The sequence below is a fragment of the Triticum urartu genome, chromosome 5A (assembly GCF_056163025.1).
Source record: "Triticum urartu cultivar PI428250 chromosome 5A, HENAU_Tu73, whole genome shotgun sequence".
NCBI classification, from domain to species: Eukaryota; Viridiplantae; Streptophyta; class Magnoliopsida; order Poales; family Poaceae; genus Triticum; species Triticum urartu.
Window position 1 is genome coordinate 657476441 of NC_141877.1, and position 15426 is coordinate 657491866.

Here is a 15426-nt window from a genome sequence, read left to right on the forward strand (position 1 = left end):
ACATAACCCCCTTCGTTATATTTTATTCCACCCATAGTGCTATATTCATGGCTCACGCTCATGTATTGCGTGAAAGTTTATAGGTTTGAGATTACTAAAGTATGAAACAATTGCTTGGATTTTCATTGGTGTTGTGCATGATGAGAGCATTCTTGTGTGACGAAAATGGAGCATGATTAAACTATATGATTTTGTAGGGATGAACTTTCTTTGGACATGTTATTTTGAGAAGACATGATTGCTTAGTTAGTATGCTTGAAGTATTATCATTTTTATGTCAATATGAACTTTTGTCTTGAATCTTATGGATCTAAATATTCATACCACAATTAAGAAGAATCACACTGAAATTATGCCAAGTAGCACTCCGCATCAAAAATTCTGTTTTTATCATTTACCTACTCGAGGACGGGCAGGAATTAAGCTTGGGGATGCTTGATACGTCTCCAACGTATCTATAATTTTTTATTGCTCCATGCTATGTTATCTACTGTTTTGGGAAATATTGGGCTTTATTATCCACTTTTATATTATTTTTCAGACTAACCTATTAACCGGAGGCGCAGCCCAGAATTGCTGTTTTTTGCCTATTTCAGTGTTTCAAAGAAAAGGAATATCAAACGGAGTCGAAACGGAACGAAATCAACTAGAGAAGTTATTTTTGGAAGGAAAGCTACCGGATGGACTTGGACCCCACGTTAGGAGCCAAGGGAGGTGCTCATGAGGGTGGGGGGCGCCCCCCCTAGGGCGCGCCCCCTGCCTCATGGGGCCCCCGAAGCTCCACCGACGTACTTCCTGCACCCATATATACTCACGTACCCTAAAACTTCCAGAACGCACAATAGATCGGGAGTTCCGCCGCCAGAAGCCTCCGTAGCCACCGAAAACCAATCTAGACCTGTTCCGGCACCCTGCCGGAGGGGGCAATCCTTCTCCGGTGGCCATCTTCATCATCCCGGCGCTCTCCATGACGAGGAGGGAGTAGTTCTCCCTCGGGGCTGAGGGTATGTACCAGTAGCTATGTGTTTGATCTCTCTCTCTCTCTCTCTCGTGTTCTTGATTTGGCACGATCTTGATGTATCGCAAGCTTTGCTACTATAGTTGGTTCTTATGTTCCTCCTCCCCCTCTACTCTCTTGTAATGAATTGAGTTTCCCCTTTGGAGTTATCTTATCGGATTTTGAGTCTTTAAAGATTTGAGAACACTTGATGTATGTCTTGCAGTGCGTATCTATGGTGACAATGGGATACCACGTAATTCACTTGATGTATGTTTTGGTGATCAACTTGCGGGTTCCGCCCATGAACCTATGCATAGGGGTTGGCACATGTTTTCGTCGTGATTCTCCAGTAGAACTTTGGGGCACTCTTTGAGGTCCTATGTTTTGGTTGAATAGATGAATCTGAGATTGTGTGACGCATATTGTATAATCATACCCACGGATACTTGAGGTGACATTGGAGTATCTAGGTGACATTAGGGTTTTGGTTGATTTGTGTCTTAAGGTGTTATTCTAGTACGAACTCTAGGGCTGTTTGTGACACTTATAGGAATAGCCCAACGGATTGATTGGAAAGAATAACTTTGAGGTGGTTTCGTACCCTACCATAATATCTTCGTTCGTTATCTGCTATTAGTGACTTTGGAGTGACTCTTTGTTGCATGTTGAGGGATAGTATGTGATCCAATTATGATATTATTGTTGAGGGAACTTACACTAGCGAAAGTATGAACCCTAGGCCTTGTTTCAACACATTGCAATACCGTTTACGCTCACTTTTATCATTAGTTGCCTTACTGTTTTTATAATTTCAGATTACAAATACCTTTATCTACTATCCATATACCACTTGTATCACCCTCTCTTCGCCGAATAGTGCACCTATACAATTTACCATTGTATTGGGTGTGTTGGGGACACAAGAGACTCTTTGTTATTTGGTTGCAGGGTTGCTTGAGAGAGACCATCTTCATCCTACGCCTCCTACGGATTGATAAACCTTAGGTCATCCACTTGAGGGAAATTTGCTACTGTCCTACAAACCTCTGCACTTGGAGGCCCAACAACGTCTACAAGAAGAAGGTTGTGTAGTAGACATCAAGAAGGAGCCGAGGGAGAGAGAGAGAGGAGTGGGACAGCGGTGGACCGGCCCGTAGGGCAGACGAACGGGGGCAGCGGCAGCGGCAACGGCACGGCGAGAAGGAGGCGACGACGAGATGGCTAGGGATAGCCAAGTCATCGCGTGCATCTATCCTTTAGTATAAGATGTCCGGCGAGAAGAAGGTGAAGGGGCACGAGTAGGGGTGCAGAGCGGTGCCCGATCTGCCCCGCTTCACAGTAAAATCAATCATGTTAGTTTGAACTAAGTTTTAAGATATGCGGGACTATGCGGGATGCCCGCTTGCACCCCTACGCGCGCGGTAAGCTGAGTGTTTTCTATCAAGAAGTCGGCTTACACTTATGGCATTAATATATATATATATATATATATATATATATATATATATATATATATAAGCCAAGTATACCGTCAAACGGCACTTGACTTATTGCACCCACCGTCAAGCACGGCAACGATGGCCATGTGGTAGGTGCTTTGCTGAGACTCTCACATGTGAGAGCATCTCCAGCCGCGCCCCCAGAAAGGCCTCCCCAGGCGATTTTTTCGCGCCGGTGCAGAAAAATAGGCCCAGTCGCGCCCCCAGGAGCCCGATTTTCGCCGGCCTGGGCCGAAATTAGCACCGGCGGACCCAGGTCGAACCCGGCGCGCTGGGGGGCGCTCGGGGACGCCGGGGCGAGCGGTTTTGGTGCGAAAGAGCCGCTGGCCCGCCGCGTCAGCGACACCGCGCGTCGTCTTCCCCCCACGCCTCAGTTTTCCACGGGGAATCAATGGCAAGGCTACCGCCGGTCAGCCTTACCATTGATTCCTCACGGGCGGCGCGTCATGGGATGGCGTGCCGACGCCTCCCCTCCCTTGCACACGTACACACGAGCGCAGCGCGGCTATATAAAGCCGGCGGCCTCCCTCGCCTCTGGCCACACCAGCCCTAGCCCTAGCCGCCAAGCTCTGCCTCTCCCGAGAGCCCCCGTCGAGCCCCCCCTCTCCCGAGCGCCGTCGTCGAGCCCTCGCTCTCCCTCCCTCTCCTGATGGTCGAGCGTTTCCCCGGAGATGAGGCGGCGGCCAACGACTTCGGCCGCCGCTCGCTCCGTGAACAGGAGTCTTGGCTCCTGTTCTAGGCGAACATCCCGGCGCCGCCGGACATGCGCGCCGGGCCGACGGGCTGGAAGTTCAGCAATGGGGGAGTGCCCATTCCCCCGTTCCCCGGTGCCGTGGCTAAACCCTCGTACTTCACCGACGAGGTCGAGGTCGTGCGTGCCTCCCTTACCGACGCCCAGCTCTCCCTCCCCCAGTACGTCGCCGACAACCACGATGCTTGGGCGGCGTACTTCCAATGCTGTCAGCAGCAGCGGCTGGCGTCCACCAACGGCGTGTTGGTGGTCGGCGGCATGAAGAACAGCGAGGGGCGCCGTCTGTGGTGGGGCGTCCCCGGCCGCACACTCGAGGGCGTGCTGACGCACCTCGAGGACGGCAACCACCCGCCGTTGGCGTACCCCCCGGCGAGGGCGGCCGCCACGGCCATGTGATGACCCACAAGTATAGGGGATCTATCATAGTCCTTTCGATAAGTAAGAGTGTCGAACCCAACGAGGAGCAGAAGGAAATGATAAGCGGTTTTCAACAAGGTATTCTCTGCAAGTACTGAAATAAGTGGTAACAGATAGTTTTGTGATAAGATAATTTGTAACAAGTAACAAAAGTAAATAAAGTGCAGCAAGGTGGCCCAATCCTTTTTGTAGCAAAGAACAAGCCTGGACAAACTCTTATATAAGGAAAAGCGCTCCCGAGGACACATGGGAATATCGTCAAGTTAGTTTTCATCACGTTCATATGATTCGCGTTAGGTACTTTGATAATTTGATATGTGGGTGGACCGGTGCTTGGGTGCTGCTCTTACTTGAACAAGCATCCCACTTATGATTAACCTCTATTGCAAGCATCCGCAACTACAACAAAATTATTAAGGTAAACCTAACCATAGCATGAAACATATGGATCCAAATCAGCCCCTTACGAAGCAACGCATAAACTAGGGTTTAAGCTTCTGTCACTCTAGCAACCCACCATCTACTTATTACTTCCCAATGCCTTCCTCTAGGCCCAAATAATGGTGAAGTGTTATGTAGTCGACGTTCACATAACACCACTAGAGGCTAGACAACATACATCTCATCAAAATATCGAACGAATACCAAATTCACATGACTACTAATAGCAAGACTTCTCCCTTGTCCTCAGGAACAAACGTAACTACTCACAAAGCATAAACATGTTCATAATCAGAGGGGTATTAATATGCATATAGGATCTGAACATATGATCTTCCACCAATTAAACCAACTAGCATCAACTACAAGGAGTAATTAACACTACTAGCAACCTACTAGCACCAATCCCGGACTTGGAGACAAGAATTGGATACAAGAGATGAACTAGGGTTTTGAGATGAGATGGTGCTGATGAAGATATTGATGGAGATTGCCCTCTCCCGATGAGAGGAGCATTGGTGATGACGATGGCGATGATTTCGCCCTCCGGGAGGGAAGTTTCCTCGGCAGAACAGCTCTGCCGGAGCCCTAGATTGGTTCCGCCTCGTGGTAGCGGAGTTTCGTCCCGAAAGGTTGCTTCTGGTTTTTTTCTCCTCGAAAGACTTCATATAGCAGAAGAGGGTCTTCGGAGAGCCACCAGGGGGCCCACGAGGTAGGGGGCGCGCCCTAGGGGGGCGCCCCCCACCCTCGTGGACAGGGTGTGGGCCCCCTGGTTTTCATCTTTGGCGAGGATTTTTCATTATTTATTATAAGATATTCCGTGGAGTTTCAGGACTTTTGGAGTTGTGCAGAATAGGTCTCTAATATTTGCTCCTTTTCCAGCCCAGAATTCCAGCTGTCGGCATTCTCCCTCCTTATATAAACCTTATAAAATAAGAGATAATAGCCATAAGTATTATGACATAATGTGAAATAACAGCCCATAATGCAATAAATATCGATATAAAAGCATGATGCAAAATAGACGTATCAACTCCCCCAAGCTTAGACCTCGTTTGTCCTCAAGCGAAAGCCGATAACAGTAAATATATCCCCATGTTTAGAGGTAGAGGCGTCGATAAAAATAAAATACGGACATGAAGGCATAATTATTATTCTCTTAACAACAATATATATAGATATTGTCATATGATTACTTATGTTCAAGTGATGATCTATTCACAATGCAAAAGTATGAATCAGAAACCTTATTGAGAACCAACAAACTATAACCTCAGTAATTGAAGCAATTGCAATTTATCATAACATCAGAAAGAGTCTATGTCAGAGCTAAAAAGCAAGTCCACATACTCAACTATCATCTAGTTCTTCATAATTGCTAACACTCACGCAATACTTGTGGTTACGGAGTTTTAATCGGACACAGAGAAAGATAGGGGCTTATAGTTTCGCCCCACAACCTTTTACCTCGAGGGTAATGTCAACAATAATAACTCATGCCCCCCTACATCCAATTATATATATATATATATATATATCAGGTTCTTTCCAACATGCTGGGCTTGCCAAAGGATAAAATGGAAAAGGAAAGGTGAAGATCACCATGACTCTTACATAAGGTAGAAGATAATAATAAAAGATAGGCCCTTTGCAGAGGGAAGCAGAGGTTGCCATGCGCTTTTATGATTGGATGCACAAAATCTTAATGCGAAAGAACGTCACTTTATATTGCCCCTTGCGATATGAACCTTTATTATGCAGTCCGTCGCTTTTATTACTTCCACATCACAAGATCGTATAAAGCTTATTTCTCCCATACCAATCAATCATACATATTTAGAGCAATTTTTATTGCTTTGCACCGATGACAACTTACTTGAAAGATCTTACCCAATCCATAGGTAGATATGGTGGACTCTCATGGCAAAACTGGTTTAAGGGTATTTGGAAGCACAAGTAGTATCTCTACTTGGTGCTGAGAATTTGGCTAGCAAGAGGGAGAAAGGCAAGCTCAACATGTTGGAGGATCCATGACAACATACTTTATCTCAGATATAAGAAAACATAACTCATCATGTTGTCTTCCTTGTCCAATATCAACTCTTTAGCATGTCATATTTTAATGAGTGCTCCCAATCATAAAAGATGTCAATGATAATATATTTATATGTCAAAACCTCTCTTTCCTTATTACTTCCTATTAATTGCAACGATGACCAAAGCTATGTCTGCCAACTCCCAACAACTTTTAAATCATCATACTCTTCCTATGTGAAGTCATTACTCTCAATAAGATCAGTATGAACTTTTGTTTCTTTTTATTCTTTTTCTCTTTTCTTTTATTCACCCAAGATCATAGCAAGAAAATCAAGCCCTTGACTCAACACTAATCTTTATTATATAGATCACGGACTCGATTACATAGAGAGATCATAAAGCAAAACTTAAAACTAGATCATGCCATAAACTTTATTCTACTAGATCATAATACTACTAATAGGATCGAAGTAAGGAAAACTGTAAAGAGAGGAGTTGTGATTGTGATATGATACCGGGGCACCTCCCCCAAGCTTGGCAGTTGCCAAGGGGAGTGCCCATACCCATGTGATTATATCTCCTTGGTTGGTGTTGGTGAAGATGGAGGTGATGGATAGTCGCACATCGAGCGTAAGAGGTCCTCTAGCTTGCGAATAATGCCCTTGAGTGCAAAGATATGCCCCTTCAACAAAATATTTTCACTTGTGAGATACTTGTTTTGAATACGAGTTAACTCAATCATCTGGAAAGCTTCGATCTCAGTTGGGGTAAGAAGGTTGTGATCAAGTTGAAGGATGTCTTCTGTTGCCGGAGCTTGGTTTTCCGTGGCCTTCTTGATCCCTTCATCTTTGTTGGTCTCCATGGGTTCCTCCCTCTTCAGCTCTATCTTCATTAGCCAAGCATATTTGTCACCGTTGTTGGAGGAGGGGGACGACATGATGCCTGGCCTTGACAACCCTGACAGAGAACAACCCAAAACAAGAACAGAGGATATTTGCATGATACGGGAGTCAAAACCTTCAGGAGAATATATAGTGAAACTTTACCGACCAAAATATGTATCGTGCAAGAAAACGGAGTCCGAAAGGCACACGAGGTGCTCACGAGGTAGGGGGCGCGCCTAGGGGGTAGGGCGCGCCCTCCACCCTCATGGGGCCCTCGTGTCCTTCCCGGACTGCTACTTATTTTTCTATTTTTCTAAATATTCCAAAACGGAGAGATATTGCCTTAAAAACTGTTTTGAAATCGGTTTACTTACCGTACCACATACCTATTCCTTTTCGGAGTCTGAAACGTTCTGGAAAGTGTCCCTTATGTATTCCTCCGGGGTTACGGTTTCAATAATATTGGTTTCAACATTTATGGAATTACCTGAGATATAATGTTTGATTCTTTGACCGTTTACCACCTTCGGATTTGTGCCTTCGAAGTTGTTAATTTTTATGGCACCGGAACGATAGACCTCCTCGATAACATAGGGGCCTTCCCATTTAGAGAGAAGTTTTCCTGCAAAAAATCTTAAATGCGAGTTGTATAGCAGTACATAATCACCTACATTAAACTCACGCTTTTGTATCCTTTTGTCATGCCATCTTTTAACTTTTTCTTTAAACAACTAGGCATTTTCATAAGCTTGGGTTCTCCATTCATCAAGTGAGCTAATATCAAATAACCTCTTCTCACCGGCAAGTTTGAAATCATAGTTGAGCTCTTTAATAGCCAATATGCCTTATGTTCTAGTTCGAGAGGTAAGTGACATGCTTTTCCATATACCATTTTATACGGAGACATACCCATAGGATTTTTATATGCAGTTCTATAGGCCCATAATGCATCATCAAGTTTCTTGGACCAATTCTTTCTAGACCTATTGACAGTCTTTTGCAAAATTAATTTGAGTTCTCTATTACTCAATTCTACTTGACCACTAGACTGTGGGTGATACGGAGATGCAATTCTATGATTGACGGCATATTTAGCAAGCATTTTTCGGAAAGCACCATGAATAAAATGTGAACCACCCTCAATCATTAAATATCTAGGGACTCCAAACCTCGGAAAAATAACTTCTTTAAGCATTTTAATAGAAGTGTTATGATCAGCACTACTAGTTGGAATAGCTTCTACCCACTTAGTAACGTAATCAACAACAACTAAAATATGTGTATATCCATTAGAAGCAGGAAAAGGTCCCATATAATCAAAGCCCCAAACATCAAATGGTTCAATAACAAGTGAATAATTCATAGGCATTTCTTGACGTTTACTAATATTACCAATTCTTTGACATTCATCACAAGATAGGACAAACTTACGGGCATCCTTGAAGAGAGTAGGCCAATAAAAACCGGATTGCAATACCTTATGTGCAGTTCTATCTCCCGCGTGGTGTCCTCCATATGTTTCGGAGTGGCACTTGCGTAGGATCTGTTCCTGTTCATGCTCAGGTACACAACATCTAATAACACCATCTACTCCTTCTTTATAAAGATGTGGGTCATCCCAAAAGTAATGTCTCAAATCATAGAAAAACTTTTTCTTTTGTTGGTATGTGAAGCTAGGTGGTATGAATTTAGCAACAATGTAATTAGCATAATCAGCATACCAAGGAGTACTACGAGAAGTACTTATGACATTTAATTGTTCATCAGGAAAGCTATCATCAATAGGTAGTGGGTCATCAAGAACATTCTCTAACCTAGATAAGTTGTCTGCAACGGGGTTCTCAGCTCCTTTTCTACCAACAATATGCAAATCAAATTCTTGTAGCAAGAGAACCCATCTAATAAGTCTAGGTTTAGCATCTTTCTTCTCCATAAGATATTTAATAGCAGCATGATCAGTGTGGATAGTTACTTTAGAATCAACAATATAAGGTCTGAACTTATCACAAGCAAATACAACTGCTAAAAGTTCTTTTTTCGTAGTAGCATAATTTCTTTGAGCATTGTCTAGAGTCTTACTAGCATAATGGATAACATTTAATTTCTTATCAACTCTTTGCCCTAGAATAGCACCTACATCATAATCGCTAGCATCACACATAATTTCAAAGGGTAAATTCCAATCAGGTGGCTGAACAACAGGTGCAGAGACTAATGCTTTCTTAAGTATTTCAAATGCTTCTACACAATCATCATCAAAGACAAATGGTATATCTTTTTGTAATAAATTAGTCAGAGGCCGAGAAATTTTTTAGAAGTCCTTAATGAACCTCCTATAAAATCCGGTGTGACCAAGGAAACTTCTTATACCTTTGATGTCCTTGGGACATGGCGTCTTTTCAATAGCATCAACCTTGGCTTTATCAACTTCAATACCTCTTTTAGAAACTTTATGCCCCAAGACAATACCTTCATTAACCATAAAGTGGCACTTTTCCCAATTCAAGACAAGATTAGTTTCTTCACATCTCTGCAAAACTCGATCAAGATTGCTCAAGCAATCATCAAAAGAAGATCCATAGACGGAAAAGTCGTCCATGAAAACCTCACAACTCTTTTCACAAAAGTCAGAAAATATAGCCATCATGCATCTTTGAAAGGTAGCAGGTGCATTACATAAGCCAAAAGGCATACGTCTATAAGCAAAAGTACCAAAAGGGCATGTAAAAGTAGTCTTTGATTGATCTTTAGCTGACACAGGTATTTGAGAGAAACCATAATAACCATCTAGAAAGCAATAATGTGTATGTTTGCATAATCTTTCTAGCATTTGATCGATAAAAGGTAAAGGGTAATGATCTTTCTTAGTAGCCTTATTTAATTTGCGGAAATCAATTACCACCCTATAACCTGTAATAATTCTTTGTGGAATCAATTCATCTTTATCATTAGGAACAACAGTAATACCTCCCTTCTTAGGGACACAATGAACAGGACTTACCCACTGACTATCAGCAACGGGATAAATTATACCTGCCTCCAGAAGCTTTAGTATTTCTTTTCTTACCACTTCTTTCATTTTAGGATTCAGACGTCGTTGAGGATCACGAACTGGTTTGTCATTTGCTTCCAAATTTATTTTATGTTGACATAGAGTAGGACTAATGCCCTTAAGATCATCAAGAGTATATCCAATAGCAGCACGGTGCTTCTTCAGAGTTTTCAATAATCTTTCTTCTTCATGCTCTGAAAGGTTAGCACTAATAATAACAGGATATATCTTCTTTTCATCAAGATAAGCATATTTAAGATTATCAGGCAACAGTTTAAGCTCAAACATGGAATCACCCTTAGGTGGAGGGGGATCCCCTAGGATTTCAACATGCAAATTGTGTTTCAAAATAGGTTCCTGTTTAAAAAATACTTCATCTATTTCCCTTCTTTCATTCATAAACATACCATTCTCATGGTCTAGCAAATATTGTTCTAAAGGATCTCTAGGAGGTACGGCAATAGAAGCAAGACCAATAATTTCATCCTTACTAGGAAATTCTTCTTCACGGTGTTGTTTACTAAATTTAGAAAAATTAAATTCATGAGTCATATCATCTAAACCGACAGTAACAACATCCCTTGTGCAATCTATGGTAGCATTAACAGTATTTAAGAAGGGTCTACACAATATAATGGGACAAAAGCTATCTTGTGGGGAACCAAGAACAAGAAAATCAGCAGGATATTTAGTTTTCCCACACAAGACTTCAACATCTCTAACAATTTCCATTGGTGAAATAGTATCTCTATTAGCAAGTTTAATAGTGACATCAATTTCTTCTAACTCAACAGGTGCAATGTCATGCATAATTTTTAAGTCAATAGGTATTGCACTAGCACTAGAACCCATATCACATAAGCCATGATAACAATGATCTCCTATCTTAACAGAAATAACAGGCATGCCTACCACAGGTCTAGGTTTATCTGTATCACAGGGTTTAGCAATTCTAGCAGTTTCATTACAGAAGTAAATAACATGTCCATCTATATTATCAGACAAGAGATCTTTAACAATAGCAATATTAGGTTCAACTTTAACTTGCTCGGGAGGTGTATATGTTTTAATATTGCTTTTACGAACCACAGTTGAAGCTTTAGCATGATCCTTTATCCTAACAGGGAAAGGTGGTTTCTCAACATAACAAGTAGGAACAATAGGATCATTATAAGTGACAGTCTTTTCTTCAACTTTAATTGGTGCATGTACTTTTACTTCTATGGGAGGATGATATTTAAACCACTTCTCCTTAGGGAGATCAACATAAGTAGCAAAAGATTCACAGAAAGAGGCTACTATCTCAGAATCAAGTCCATATTTAGTGCTAAACTTACGGAAAATATCGGTATCCATAAAAGATTTAACACAATCAAACTTAGGTGTCATACCTGACTCCTTACCTTTGTCGAGATCCCAATCTTCAGAGTTGCATTTAATTCTATCCAATAAATCCCATCTAAATCCAATAGTCTTCATCATAAAAGAGCCAGCACAAGAAGTATCGAGCATGGTGCGATTATTTTCAGAAAGCCGAGCATAATTTTTTTGGAGAATTGTTTCTCTTGGGAGCTCATGATTGGGGCATGAATATAACATTGATTTAAGCCTCCCCAAAGCTTGAGCGATGCTTTCTCCTTTGCGAGGCCAAAAATTATATATATAATTGCGATCACGATGAACAAGATGCATAGGGTAATACTTTTGATGAAATTCCAATTTCAATCTTCTATAGTTCCATGATCTCGTATCATCACATAGCCTATACCATGTCAATGCGTCTCCCTTCAAAGATAAAGAGAAGACCTTCTTCTTAGCAACATCATCGGGTATACCTGCAAGCTTAAATAATCCACAAACTTCATCCACATATATTAGGTGTTCATCAGGATGCTTTGTTCCATCTCCTGTAAAAGGATTAGCTAGCTGTTTCTCTATCATACCCGAAGGAAACTCAAAAGGAATTTCATCTTCAATAAGTTCAGTAGGTTGAGGAGCAACTCTTTGCTCTACTGGTCGGGGTCAAGATACCCTGAACAAGCCCCTCAGAGAATTACTTTCCATAGTAGCAGGTGATAGTAAATTTCAGCACACTATATAAATTTTTCCTTACCAAATTCCACCTACCAAAGGCGCTTCACTCCCTGGCAACGGCGCCAGAAAAGAGTCTTGATGACCCACAAGTATAGGGGATCTATCATAGTCCTTTCGATAAGTAAGAGTGTCGAACCCAACGAGGAGCAGAAGGAAATGATAAGCGGTTTTCAGCAAGGTATTCTCTGCAAGTACTGAAATAAGTGGTAACCGATAGTTTTGTGATAAGATAATTTGTAACGAGCAACAAGTAACAAAAGTAAATAAAGTGCACCAAGGTGGCCCAATCCTTTTTGTAGCAAAGGACAAGCCTGGACAAACTCTTATATAAGGAAAAGTGCTCCCTAGGACACATGGGAATATCGTCAAGCTAGTTTTCATCACGTTCATATGATTCGCGTTCGGTACTTTGATAATTTGATATGTGGGTGGACCGGTGCTTGGGTGCTGTTCTTACTTGAAGAAGCATCCCACTTATGATTAACCTCTATTGCAAGCATCCGCAACTACAACAAAAGTATTAAGTTAAACCTAACCATAGCATGAAACATATGGATCCAAATCAGCCCCTTACGAAGCAACGCATAAACTAGGGTTTAAGCTTCTTTCACTCTAGCAACCCATCATCTACTTATTACTTCCCAATGGCTTCCTTTAGGCCCAAATAATGGTGAAGTGTTATGTAGTCGACGTTCACATAACACCACTAGAGGCTAGACAAAATACATCTCATCAAAATATCGAACGAATACCAAATTCACATGACTACTAATAGCAAGACTTCTCCCTTGTCCTCAGGAACAAACGTAACTACTCACAAAGCATAAACATGTTCATAATCAGAGGGGTACTAATATGCATATAGGATCTGAACATATGATCTTCCACCAATTAAACCAACTAGCATCAACTACAAGGAGTAATTAACACTACTAGCAACCTACTAGCACCAATCCCGGACTTGGAGACAAGAATTGGATACAAGAGATGAACTAGGGTTTTGAGATGAGATGGTGCTGATGAAGATGTTGATGGAGATTGCCCTCTCCCGATGAGAGGAGCGTTGGTGATGATGATGGAGATGATTTCCCCCTCCGTGAGGGAAGTTTCCCCAGCAGAACAGCTTTGCCGGAGCCCTAGATTGGTTCCGCCAAGGTTCCGCCTCGTGGCGGCGGAGTTTCGTCCCGAAAGGTTACTTCTGATTTTTTTCTCCTCGAAAGACTTCATATAGCAGAAGATGGTCATCGGAGAGCCACCAGGGGGCCCACGAGGTAGGGGGCACGCCCTAGGGGGGCGCCCCCCACCCTCGTGGACAGGGTGTGGGCCCCCTGGTTTTCATCTTTGGCAAGGATTTTTCATTATTTATTATAAGATATTCCGTGGAGTTTCAGGACTTTTGGAGTTGTGCAGAATAGGTCTCTAATATTTGCTCCTTTTCCAGCCCAGAATTCCAGCTGCCGGCATTCTCCCTCCTTATATAAACCTTATAAAATAAGAGATAATAGCCATAAGTATTATGACATAATGTGAAATAACAGCCCATAATGCAATAAATATCGATATAAAAGCATGATGCAAAATGGACGTATCACCATGGCTCACCGCCGACGCGACGGGCAATGGTTGCCCAGGAGGTTCGGCGCCTCCTCTTCTTCCTCCTCATCACGCTCTTCTTCGCACTCCTCCGGCTCTCCGGCGCTGCTCGGCATCAAGGCCGAGCCCACGGCGGAGACGCCGCTCGGCTGGCGCACTCGCAGCGCCGGCATCGTCATCAACGAGGGCGGCCAACGCACCTCCTCGTCGGCTCCTCCTCCGCGCTTCGTCAAGCCCAACACGAAGCCGGGGCTCGCGGCGGTGAAGACGGAGCCGGGCCTCCTCCCTGCGGTGATGACGGAGCACGGCGGACTCCCTGAAGATGGCGAGGGAGCGCCAGTGCGCCGCCCTGCAGCGATTCGCGCAGCTCCGCCGGGGCCACGACGAAGGAGGCGTCATCGTCATCGAGGATAGCGACGACGATGACGCGCCGCCGCCACCAGTCCATGTTGGCGACGCCGGTCAGGGGTCCACCAGGGACGGCCGCGTCAAGGAGGAGAAGCCCGACGACGACGACGGCGGCGAAGATGGTGGCGACGATGGCGACTACTCCGCGTTCAGCCAGTTTCTTTTTTAATTAGACATATTATGTAATAAAAATCTGCGACTATTATGTAATATATGCCGAACTTCGCCGAACTTTGCTATATTTTTGCCTTTTTTGAACGCGCCTGGGGCGGGCGACTGGGGACCAACTCGTCCCCAGGCCGATTTTTTGCGCCGGCTCACCCCCAGGCGGCGATTTTAGGCGCCCCCTGGGGGGGGGGGCAACGGCTGGAGATGCTCTGAGCTGAGAGTTTTGTGCAAAATATGTTGAGTGTTTTCTGTAAGCCTTATGTTTTTGGGCCGTTCTCGGCTTATATGGAACTAAGTCGAGGGCCCTGCGGTTGTCGTGTGTTTCTTAGGACGTACTCGGCTAACACTGGCCACACTTGACCTATAGAAAAACACTAGTGCTGTCACCAAATAAGAAATTAGAAGAAAAAAAATGAAGCACAGATCTTTACAAAGATCCAACAGACAGAAAATTGACTGACCCAAATTTAAAAAGTTAGGACTGTGATATTTGGCACAAGTGTGCCATATAAGCAAAACTGTCACACCTCTACCTCTTTCACTTTAAAGTACAACACGATCCCCCTTTCTTCGACCCCACCTTCTCCCGAACGACCTTGCAGGCTTGCCCGAGAAACCTGCTTCTCCCGCACATCTCGCGCGCCCACCCTCAAGAAAACTGCCACTTCTTCACGTCTACCACATGATAAAAAAAATATTGCGCATGTGAGATTCGAAGCCACACCTTCTTGGCACCAAAGCGCGCCACCACAACAACCTCACCCTTAGGTATTTGTTGCTCAAACTAAATAAACTAATCATTTTGATCCCTTTTTTTACAGTTGTGTTACTATAAAAAAGTACAGAAACTTACCATGATTTTCCCTCAGGACAAAGTTACCATGGTATTCACATGCAAGTTACCAGGCCTGTGTAGCGTAAGTTACCATGCTATTTACATAGAACTTACCAGGTACTATGTTTCAACAACTACACCCCTTTCCAATTTACCACTGTGTTATAAGGTCTTCGGTGTGTAAAATACCATGATAGTTACACATAAGTTATCAGGGTATGTGTACATCAACCTCGTCCTTGGTCAA